This window comes from Octopus bimaculoides, chromosome 2 (assembly GCF_046866305.1).
Source record: "Octopus bimaculoides isolate indiv1 chromosome 2, ASM4686630v1, whole genome shotgun sequence".
NCBI lineage: Eukaryota > Metazoa > Mollusca > Cephalopoda > Octopoda > Octopodidae > Octopus > Octopus bimaculoides.
This window is the reverse complement of record NC_142929.1, coordinates 6,744,713-6,756,465: the sequence shown is the minus strand read 5'-3', so window position 1 is coordinate 6,756,465 and position 11,753 is coordinate 6,744,713. Positions and strand designations below refer to the sequence as shown.

General features: G+C 37.6%; 1 long non-coding RNA gene across 2 annotated transcripts in view; it reads left to right on the top strand.

Annotated features, from left to right (window-relative positions):
- Positions 1-1,429: 1,429 nt before the first annotated feature.
- LOC128250439 (uncharacterized) overlaps positions 1,430-11,753 on the top strand; it is a 160,810-nt gene continuing 150,486 nt past the window's right edge. For both annotated transcript variants that reach the window (XR_016238105.1, XR_008266454.2), the window contains exon 1: positions 1,430-2,133. This is a non-coding gene — a long non-coding RNA (uncharacterized LOC128250439). The remainder of the gene's footprint in view (positions 2,134-11,753) is intronic.

Sequence of the window (11,753 nt, the reverse complement as noted above, 5' to 3'; positions counted from 1 at the left end):
CAACAAACTCGCTCGAATGTCTTTTCACGTGCCAGGAGGGCGACGTTGGTAACGATCACGCTCAAATAGTGCTATTTACGTTCCCCCAGCACGAAAGCCAGACAGCTGGTGCTCTGGCAACGATCACGCTCGGACGGTGCTCTTAGTGATCTACTGGTACAGGTGCCATCACGATTTCGCTTTCGCTTGCCCCAACAGGTCTTCGCAAGCCGAGTTTAGTGTTGAATGAAGAGACGTTGGCATGGGTGCCAGTCTACAAATTTAGTTCGATTTCGATTTCACTTGCCTCAACAGGTCTTCGCAAGCGGAGTTTAGTGTCCAAAGAAGGAATGTTACGCGTAAGTGGGCTGGCTCCCACACCAGTATTTTCACTTTTTCAAGATACAGAGATGGAAAGAATGAAACTATCAAATTCCTAATTCCTCAGTTGGCTACAAAGACTTGTAATGGTAACACCTTGAATAAAGCTGAATGGATATGTTTTTAATCGATGGGTAAATATTTTTTAGTCGTTTGATAGGTTTTAATAATCCATTTTAATCATGTATTTTAGTCAATTTTTATATACATTTTTCCGAACAGGTCCTTCTATATATTTTGGTGATTTTTATGTTTTTTTTTACCTTCGGTGTTTATATATGTAGTTCTGTCATATGTTGAAGGTCATGGTATTCTTTGTATATGATGTATAGAAGCGTGGGGTTATATAAAGTCGTTGGCCCAAATTTGATGTTTGTTCTCTAATCAATAATTTTTGTCTCAGTTTCACTTCTGCACATTTTTTTTGCAGTTCTATATATCTTTTTTTTTTGTTTCCATAAAAATAAACGAAAATTATTTCTTCACACACACATACACGAAGATGGCCGCAAAATAAGTGAAATGTTTTAAAAATCAATTTATTGATTTACATACAATTTAATTAAAATTATCACCAATAAAATAGTTCTTTCAATTACATTATTTACATTTGATGGATATTTGTCCTCATCTTGTTTGTTGTTAACACAACGTTTAGGCTGATATATCCTCCAGCCTTCTTCAGGTGTCTTGGGGAAATTTCGAAGCTGGGTTTTCACTCCTAAGGTATTTTTCGATGTTATTATTATTATTATTATTATTCAGGTCGCTGCCTGGAATCGAACTCGGAATCTTGGGGTTAGTAGCCCGCGCTCTTAACCACTACGCCATATGCCCAAATATCCGTCAAATGTGAATAATGTACATAATTCCTCATCTCTTAATTATAGAACAGTTCCTTCGATTGTTCATACATCGTTTCCAAAAGTTTTCTCAGTTTCGTTAGAATGTGTTTTCTCAGGTAGTGTGCAGCTCTCTTAGAGAATTTTTGATGTCATAAATCATCTGAAATGGGCAACGCTTCGGGAGTTGGTTCGAACTTGAGGAAATCGTAATCTACAGGAACCAAACCTGCAGAGTAGAACGATCGTGAGATGAGAGATAGTTAATGTTTTGCAAACTCGTCGCAAATAAAGAGAAACACGTCAGCAGATACGTTGTCGTGATGCAGTTTACAGGTTTTGCTTGTCCAGCTCCATGATCCAAGCCTCTTATTAGTTCCTTAAAATGCCTTACGACATCAAGGTAGAACTTCGATCATTTGACCACATGGAACGAAGCTATATTGAATAGCTTCTTATCGGAAAGGTGAACATCGTTTTAACTTTTGGGCAGCTTGGGAGAGCAATATTTTGTTCGCAGCATCGCAGATCCCACTCTTCGTGACAATCACTTTTTTGGGGTTTTAACATTTTAGCAATTAACCTACGTTACGTTTCATCTTTCATTATCAAAATTTCCAGAAACTTTGTCCAGTAACTGTGACTAACTGTGACACTTGAGCAGAGCTACATATTACATTGTAATATATGAGTCGACCTGCACAGCAGATGAATATATCGATAAGGCGTCTAGCCTCGCTTTGATAAAGTAGCCTCATTCTGCGACACCAGCCTCGCTTTGATAAAGTAGCCTCATTCTGAGACACTAGTTTCGTTCTGAGCTGCGCGGTAGAAACTCTCAGTTCCTGTCAGGCTTCGGTCAAAGACACATGTTTTCTCTCTAGCTCCACGTGCGACTCACATGTCTATTCACCACGACACAAGATATATGGTTCGTACAAAGATATTTTATCACACACACATTCTCATAATGACTGTTCTCGTTACACACAAGCGTACATACTGTAATACAAATATTGTATATTATTTCTTTCAGTGCAAAAATCAAAACTTTCTTTGTATGTAAACACGTTTTTGTATCATACCACATGCTTAAACAGTATATTTATACACAAAAATGTCATATGGTAATTCATACTGTTTTTCTATTTAATAACACGCACTTGAACAGTCAACGACAGCCGCTATACACTGTTCCGTTTCTGTTCTACTGTTATCAGATACAGCAGAAAAAGAAATAGGAGCATCTTTAATTTTCCATAAAGACTTCCTTTTGTACCCATCCCCATAAAGGTTTTTTTTTTTTAATATTACACACGGTGGAAAATTGATTTCCTACCATGTCTTATGAGAATAATGATGAGTCATAAAAATTTAGAATTTCTATTACAAAAACTTCATTTCTATATTAAGTAATATTATATAATATTACCATGTGTAATATTAAAAAAAAATTTATGGAGGGGGTACAAAAGGTAGTCTTTCCAATTTTTCTTTTAAAATAATGTGACACAAACATTTAAAGATACCCATTTCTTCAGAAACTTTACTAACACTTAAATGATTTTCAATGATGATAGCATGTTTTATGCTATGTGAATATTATTTGTTAACCTTGGAGATCGTCCAGATTTGGGATCGTCTTTGGTGGCTGATTTAAAACACTGACTGCTACCAGTCTTAAGATTACGGAAAGCCCAAACAATTTTCACCATATGTCTATATATATATATATATATATATATATATATATATATATATATATATATATTGGTATTCGAAAGGTGTCTGTAAAATCCCATCAACCTCACCCACCAATTTGAAGCAAAATTTCACACAAATACATTGCCCTTCTAAATCCTACGATGTTCAATTTACGACTCTATCTCTTTCTCTATCATTTTCCCCCTCTCGTTCTTCCTCTGTTACTACTACGTATCTCTCTTTACCCCTCTCGTTCTTCCTTCTGTTACTACTATTTCCTCTTTTTCTTTCGTTGCTCACCTATTCTTCTACTTCCTCCCTTTGTTTCTCCCTCTACCTCTCTCTCTCTCTCACCCTTACTCCTGCTTGGTCACATGCTTCCGGTCACTAATCCTTTTCTACCTTGGCTATCGCCGAACAAACACGCGAACTTACTTCGTCCCGTCTTTTTCAGTTCGTACCTCACTGCGTTCATATACACATAATCTTTCATGTCTGGCCGCACAGCCTTTTCCGTTTGTTTTCCTGTCTTGTTTTTTTTTTCTGTCCGCCACTACCTTCCACCCTGGCACAGGTTTAATTTGTGTATACAAATTTAATTTGCGGTCCATGGGAAGAGCTGTTTTAACGATGCGTCCTACCCAACTATTCGAAACGACGGTGTTAAAACGGGGGTAGCTGATGAAGGAAGCTGTTCTCTATGTGGCTTGTGTGTTTTCTGTACTCTGGTAATTATTATTTTCTTGTCTACGTTTTGTTTGCAATGTCCTGTACCCAAATATGCACCTATATATACAGGTAGACGTAGGTATGCACATACCTGTACGTATATATGCATATACTCATTTATTATTGTTTTATATATATATATATATATTCATTCATCCTAGAACATGTAGGATGATGATTAAATGATCTGGAGGTGATGTTTTCTAGTAGATTGTAGGGCAACGTTACCTCCATATCGTAGTACAGTTGCAAGGATGATGTATTGGCACTAGGACGCCATATTAAAAATACGGTTTCTTTTGGAACAAATTTTGAGTGGGTGGCTGAGGAAAAGAAAAATTCGTGCTGTAGTAATTTTTAGCAGAACACTTTTCGTTTGTTTTTTAATATTCAGTCTGAAGAGTCTTTTTCAATACAATATATCAGAAAACGAGAGACAGACACAGATTAACCACTGGCTCTATAAACAGAGCTGAAATTACGTAAACCAAAATGAGATTCCTGCCAGTTTGTAGTACGAGCGTTTTTTTTTTTTGTCCACAATTCCAATTTAAGTGGAACGCAGAACTAACAAACACAGTTTATAACTTAGTAAGAAGACTCAACATTCATTAACATTCACGACAGATTAATAATTTCTCTGACACGTTAATAGCAATCAGCCAACTGTACCCTTGAAAATTCAATCTTACAGTCATATCGTCCAGATATAATATGGTTTTCGAATTGGCTTTTGAGACCAATTTGTGGTTGTAAAACCATCAAATTATTGTCATGTACCAACTCAAATAGAAATTTGAATGCGATATAAATGCAATTTTCAATATATTTTTTTTCCTTTTATAATAATTTGAGCTGAGGAAAAATATTTCAAATAATTGTGAAATACAACGACGCATAAATATTAATTCTTTTAGACTGAAAGAGATTAAACTAGAGAAGAAGGTGGCCTTATGTTAGGAGATGAGAAGTTTAAATGTGAGAGAAGGGAGGAACAAGAACAGGTTTTTTATTGTAGAAAAAGTTCACGGTTACTCATATTATTCCTATAATTCGAACAGAATGAGAGGAGTGAAACGGCAGAGATAGAAATACAGAATGTTCAAAACGTTTCTCCACAGCGAATGTTTTTCATTCTGCGCATTACCATGGCGCTACTTCAAGAGTTTTTCGGTGAACGGATTATTTGGAAGGGACTCTGGCCACCAAAATCACCTGATTTAACACCGCCAGACTTTTTTTTCTTGGGAGCAAGTAAAGGATCAGTGTATAAGAATCGCCTGGAAACCCTTAAATACTTATTTGAACACCCTGTACTGGTGATGAGGTGTCAGGATGTGTTCTTCAGATGCGAGGTGAGCAGAAGTGGTGCTTGAAGAACAGTGTAACTGAGCTGAGGTTGCAATAGTGTATGGCAGAGTGAGATATGGCTAGTATGAGTGAGAACAAGCGTTGAGTGATAGATAGGGAAGAAAGGTGAAAACTGTAAAAATTGGGCCGGTTGAGAGGTGACCGCTGATACATATTTAAGGGAGAATTTAATGGAAAGGAGATGACTTTCAGGAGAATTTAATGGAAAGGAGATGACTTTCAGGTGTCCCACTAGGAAGATTGTACCTACAGTGCCTCTTCTGAAAACGAACTCGAGCTGTTTCTCAACTTGGTCGACTCTGTCATGCATCAATACTGCTATTAATCTCTCCATAAACTTCATAACTTGATTAAGTATTTCGGTTCCTCTGTAGTTTGTGTAAATATGTATAATGTATGTGTATAGTATTACACTTTCGTGTATTAGCTAAGGATAGACATCAGCTTGAATATCAATAAACTAGCGATTTTTGACGAGATCACTTGTGATAGTTTTTCTGCACCATCGGAAGTGATGTTAAACTGATGAGTTCTCCCAGTACTTACTCCCCAGCGCATCAATCCTCTCGAATAGCTTCACAAAGATGTTCAAGGTAGACATCAAATGTGCTAATCCTCTTTCGCATTGAGAACACAAGTATTGAGCCTTCTTCTTGGATAACCAGAAACTAGCCTGGTGGGAGCCTGTAACCAATACCATTATTGTTAAATAATTCTAATACTATATGTATGTATGTACATATGTATGTATAAAAAGCTTACTTCCCATGCACATGGTTCAGGGTTCAGTCCCACTGCATGGCACCTTGGGCAAGTATCCTCTCCAACCTCGGGCTCACTAAAGCCTTGTGAGTGGATCTGGTAGACGGAAACTGAAAGCTCATCATATATATATATTTATATTATTTATTTATTTTTGTGTGTATCAGTCCCCCTCCCGCCATCGCTTGACAAACCGATGTTGGTGTGTTTACGTCCCTGAAACTTAGCGGTTCGGCAAAAAGAGAACAATAGAATAAGTACTAGGCTTACAAAGAATAAGCCCTGGGGTCAATTTCTTCGGCTAGATGTGAATATATTATAAAATTATCATGAACCAACTGGCATAAAGTCTTTCAGGAGGAGGTAGGATGGCTAAGTTATTCCTTCCTTTGCCATAAAATTAGTCAGTTTCATAGAGAGGCTTGTTTGTTGACATAAAGGTTCCAAAGAAAACTTTCTGCATTTTACACGAGATTACAGAAGGATAAAGGGAAGAATACTTATATCCAGGACACATGTCTTTTTAAATGAGTTTTGATGTGTACACATGTGAGCCTTTTCTCTGCCTTTGCTGTTGATGTTGTATCCTTTTACGTTTTGTTACATGGAAGTTGGAGAAATAGGAATTATAACAATAAATGTCAAACTTAAATAAGAAAAAGGATTATCGTTCATATCAGTAGAAACAAAACTTTATTCATATCTTTTTAGTTGGTATATTGCAAAATGACTGGTATATTATCTGCTCAATCTTTGTTGACTTACAGGCTGTTGTTATGTTATCAAAAATTTCTTCCTCATGTTTGAAGTCCTATACATGGCAAAGACTGAATATCCGTAGAATGCGAAACGAGAAAACAGCTTATAAACATCATACTTACCAGCCATATTGGCTGGTAATTTTAGCAGAATTTGGCTTTCAAAGATATTATCCATTCATAAATAACCAGCCAAAATACATATTCATGTCAGCATACGTACATAGAGAACCACAAAGAGAGAGAAAATAATCAATGCTTGCCAACTGTTAATCAAGTGCACTTTTTAGCAATATAAAAAAAAACCGCTTCCACCATAATCGAATATTATAAAATATCAGGCTGCAATGAATGATTTCAACAATGGCGTCACAGACATATAAAAGGCCACACATTGATGATTATTAGTTTAAGAAGAAAGCAATAGGTGTAATACAGAATGCATGTTTGATACGCCCAATGATATATATATATATATATATATATATATATATATATATTCTTCTTTTATTTGTTGCAATCATTTGACTTCAGCCATGCTGGAGCAGTGCCTTTAGTCGAACAAATCGACCTCAGGACTTATTCTTTGTAAGCGTAATACTTATTCTATTGGTTTCTTTTGTCGAACCGCTAGGTTACGGGGGCGTAGACACGCCACTGTTGGTTGTCAAGCGATAGTGGGGGACAAACAGACATGCATACATACAACCTACGAGACCTCTTGGTCCACAACTTTTTCTCTCACCCAACCTCCCAACCCGGCTCGTTCCCTTGCTCCCACCCACGCTGCCGCACTTGCCCTTACCTCTCCAACACCACCCTCCCCACCGGCACCCATCATTGACCCTATCATATCACCGACTCTTTCATCTGCACTTCTACCAATGTCATCTATTACATTTCCTGCTCTCTTTCTCTCTCTCCCTCTCTCTCTTTCTCTCTCTCTCTCTCTCTCTCTCTCTCTCTCTCTCTGCCCTTCTCTATACATCGGGCAATCAGGACGCCGCTTGGCTGACCGGTTCGTGGAACACCTCCGACACATCAGACTCAACAATGACACCCCGGTCTCGCGCCATTTCTGCTCTAACGGTCACTCTTTGCAACACCTGTTTGTATTTGGATTGTCCTTGCACTCCCGTTTGCGCCGTGAACAGTGATTAATCTTCTCTCTTTCCTCCTTTGCGCCACATGGGCTCAACTCTCATCCGCTCTTCCTCTAACCTCCTTCTCTCTCTTCTCTCCCTCTCACACCTATTTCTTCCCACCCACCTCTCCTCTCTTTTCTTCACTCCTACCCACCTTCTCCCTTCCTCCTCTCCCTTCATCGTCACCCACTCGCATCCCCACTTTACACAATCCAACCCAACCTTCCCTATCCATCCCATTCCCACCCATCCCTTACACCCACTCCCACATACTCCACTAGCAATGTGCACCACAAAAGAACAAAGAACTGTGATTTCATTTCTCTGTGTGTGGGTGTGCATTTTCATGCAACAACAAAACTTTCTTCGACAATACGCTTTGGCGTTTGGTGTGAATTGCTGGCTTCGGTTTGTTGGCCAGCAAAGCATTGTATCTTCCACTGTTGATCATAAACCACGTTTCCAGATAGTCTTCCAGAATAGGCCCTTTTGAGTCCCAAAAAAGGGTTAGTTTCACCTTTCCTGCGGAAGACTGAATCTTGTATTTCTTCGTCACTGGCGAATCGGGATGTTTCCACTCCATACTCTGTCTTTTGGATTTTGCTTCATAATGATGGACCCATGTTTCATCTCCTGTGACTATTCTGCTCAAAAATTCATCGCCCGCGTTGTTGTAGCAATTGAGTAAACGTTGGCAGACCTCCAGACGTTTGTGTTTGTGCTCTGCAGTAAGCTCTCTTGACACCCATCTTGTACAGACTTTATGGAAGCCGAGCTCATCGTGGATGATTTGATAGGCAGACCCATGACCAATCTGCAGAGAACGAGCTGCCTCATCGATGATAACTCACCAGTTCACCATTGCTATCTCTCGAGCTTGCTGAATCTTCTGGTCAGTGGTGGAGGTTGACAGGTGTCCTGTTCCCTCTTCATGCATTATGCTTGTCCAAGCACTTTTAAACTTCTGAATCCACTCATACTTACTTTTACATGGTAGTGCATTGTGCCTGTATTGTGCTAAAAGTCTCCGATGAATTTCAGCACCCGACACACCATCCGACCAGAGAAATCGGATCACTGCTCTTTGTTCTTCTTTGGTGCACATTGCTAGCAGAGTGCCATGCTTACACAGTAAAGCCAGAAAGAAAAACGGTGCCATCAGGCTCAAACTTCAATCATGTGGCCACAATAGCACCAATTATAAGCACGCATACCTAGAAGGCAGTGTGACAATAATAAAGATATGTTATGGAAAAAATGCAGATAATTTTTCACTTCTCCTCGTATATTAGTTCCTGATTATTGTGACCATCTTGTTTTTTTTGTTTTTTAGACATAGTGTATCTAGGACTACATTATACAAAGTGTCCATTCCTCCGAATGTAAGACAGTAGGGTATGACCTGAAAAAGATTTTCTCACTATTTAAAGCAAATTGAGCAGCCATGCAGGGGCTGTTCATGTCTATTTTCAATGTGTGGCAGGTTATAAGATTAAAGTTCTCACCCAGAATTGCTATATCATTGCGTTCATTGAACAAAACTGCTGTTCATTTTTATTGAAATCTTCATCTTATTAACATTGTATATTCTTTTACTTCAATCATTCACTCATTTTCAAAGAGATTATATTCGCATGAAAATAACGACTTTTTTTCTTCTCACAATTAAAAGAAAATGAAAAAAAATTATTGAAAATTAGAAAGAGTACATAAACTAATCTTTAAATAAGTTTTACAAAATCTGTGTCAAGCTATGCTAAAACAGCTTATTTTTTCTGTTTTTATCTTGAAAATGATTACAATGGAAGAAAAACTTACTAAGTCGAATCTCAATCCAAATAGGATTTTAAAAGGAATTACTTGAGTAAGAAATGTAGATAAAACAAAAATATCAGGATTTTCAGTTTAAAAGTTTGGATTTAGAAACAAACTCACACACTTATACAAACACATTTATGGCAGGTGCGGGGGTGAGAGGGCATTCTGGGAAAGCAGAAAGAAAAATGAGAAAAAATAAAATTGAATTACAAATAAGATTGAAAATGCATTTGAAATGAATCATTTAATTCATTCTGATTTTCAACATGTTCGGGATATTAATGACTTTCATATATGCACAACATAAAACCTTAATCAGTGATTCGTAGATTTTACAAGTTTTTCAATGTTTATGAACAAGACAAAATACAAGCATACATGCACAAAGAACACAGCTTATGTACCTTATTCATTACTTCTACTTTAAATTCCGTATTTTAACAATATATATTCATATTTTTATTTTAGCCTTTTATGTATACAGTTTTTTTTTTCTTACAGGGTTGTTTATTTTTCTAGTTGTAAGAGATAGTTCAATCGGTGTTACCTTACTCTTTTACTTGTTTCAGTCATTTGACTGTGGCCATGCTGGAGCACCACCTTTAGTCGAGCAAATCAACCCCAGGACTTATTCTTTGTAAGCCTAGTACTTATTCTATTGGTCTATTTTGCCGAACCGCTAAGTTACAGGGACGTAAACACATCAGCATCGGTTGTCAAGCAATGGTAAGTGGGGACAGACACACACACACACAAACACACACATATATATATATATATACATATATACGACGGGCTTCTTTCAGTTTCTATCTACCAAATCCACTCACAAAGCTTTGGTCGGCCCAACGCTATAGTAGAAGACACGTACCCAAGGTGCCACACAGTGGGACTGAACCCATAATTATGTGGTCGATAAGCAAGCTATTTACCACACAGCCACTCCTGCGCCTATATATATATATATATATATATATTCATATTTTTATTTTAGCCTTTTATGTATACAGTTTTTTCTTACAGAGCTGTTTATTTTTCTAGCTGTAAAAGATAGTTCAATCAGTGATGCCTTAGTAGTTGTTAAGCTTCAAATTTCCTTGGATTATGTGACACATTAATTGTGTACATTATTTACATTTGATGAATATTTGTCCTCCTCTTGTTTGTTGTTAACACAACATTTCGGCTGATATATCCTCCAGCCTTCATCAGGTGTCTTTAAGAAATTTCAAACCTGGGTTCTCATTCCTAAAGTATTTTTTCGAAGTTGTTGTTGTTATTATTATTATTATTATTATTATTTCAATTTTTATTATTCAAGTCACTACTTGGAATTGAACTCGGAATATTGGTGTTAGTAGCCCATGCTCTTAACTACTACACCATATGCCTGAAAAAAATACCTTAGGAATAAGAACCCAGGTTCAAAATTCCTCCAAGACACCTGATGAAGGCTGGAGGGTATATCAGCCAGAACATTGTGTTAACAACAAACAAGATGAGGACAAATATCCGTCAAATGTAAATAATGTACTTGAGATATTTGTTCTGTCTCTCTCTCTTCTGAATTCAAATACTGAAAGATAACTTTGCCTTCCATCTTTTCACTGTTCATAAAATAAAGTGTGAAGGCATATGGCCTGGTGGTTAGAGCAGTAGGCTCGCAGTCGAGGAATTGCGGGTTCGAATCTCAGACCGGGCGATGTATGTGTTTATGAGCGAAACACCTAAGCTCCGTGCAGTAGATAATGGCAAACTTCTACTGACTCTCTCGCCACAACTTTCTCTCACCACAACTTTCTCTGCATCTAGAAGCTCACCTTCAATGGATTGGCGTCCCATCCATGTGGGGAACCCATATGCCAATGAAACTGGGAAACCGGCCCTTATGAGCCAGGCATGGCTTGAAAAGGAACAAGCAACAACAACAACAAAATAAAGTACTAGTGTTCTGTCTGTTGGGGTTGCTGGCATTGTCTAGTTCTTCTTCCCTCAAGTATTACTAGCACTGTACCAAATTTCGAAACAATTAATAACATCTATATTAAAACAACTTCCATCTACCATTATGATCGTTGTCGTTGCTGATAACAACCAAGTTCTGTAGCAACATCAAGTTATTCATAAGGAATTCAGCATGAAATGACAGCTTGTAACAGCTGGAAATGAAATGGTAACTTTGTCTGGTACCAATGAATGACAATGGATAGATAACCGAAGTCGGCAATGTAAATCTAACACACTTTTAACATCAGATTTTGATT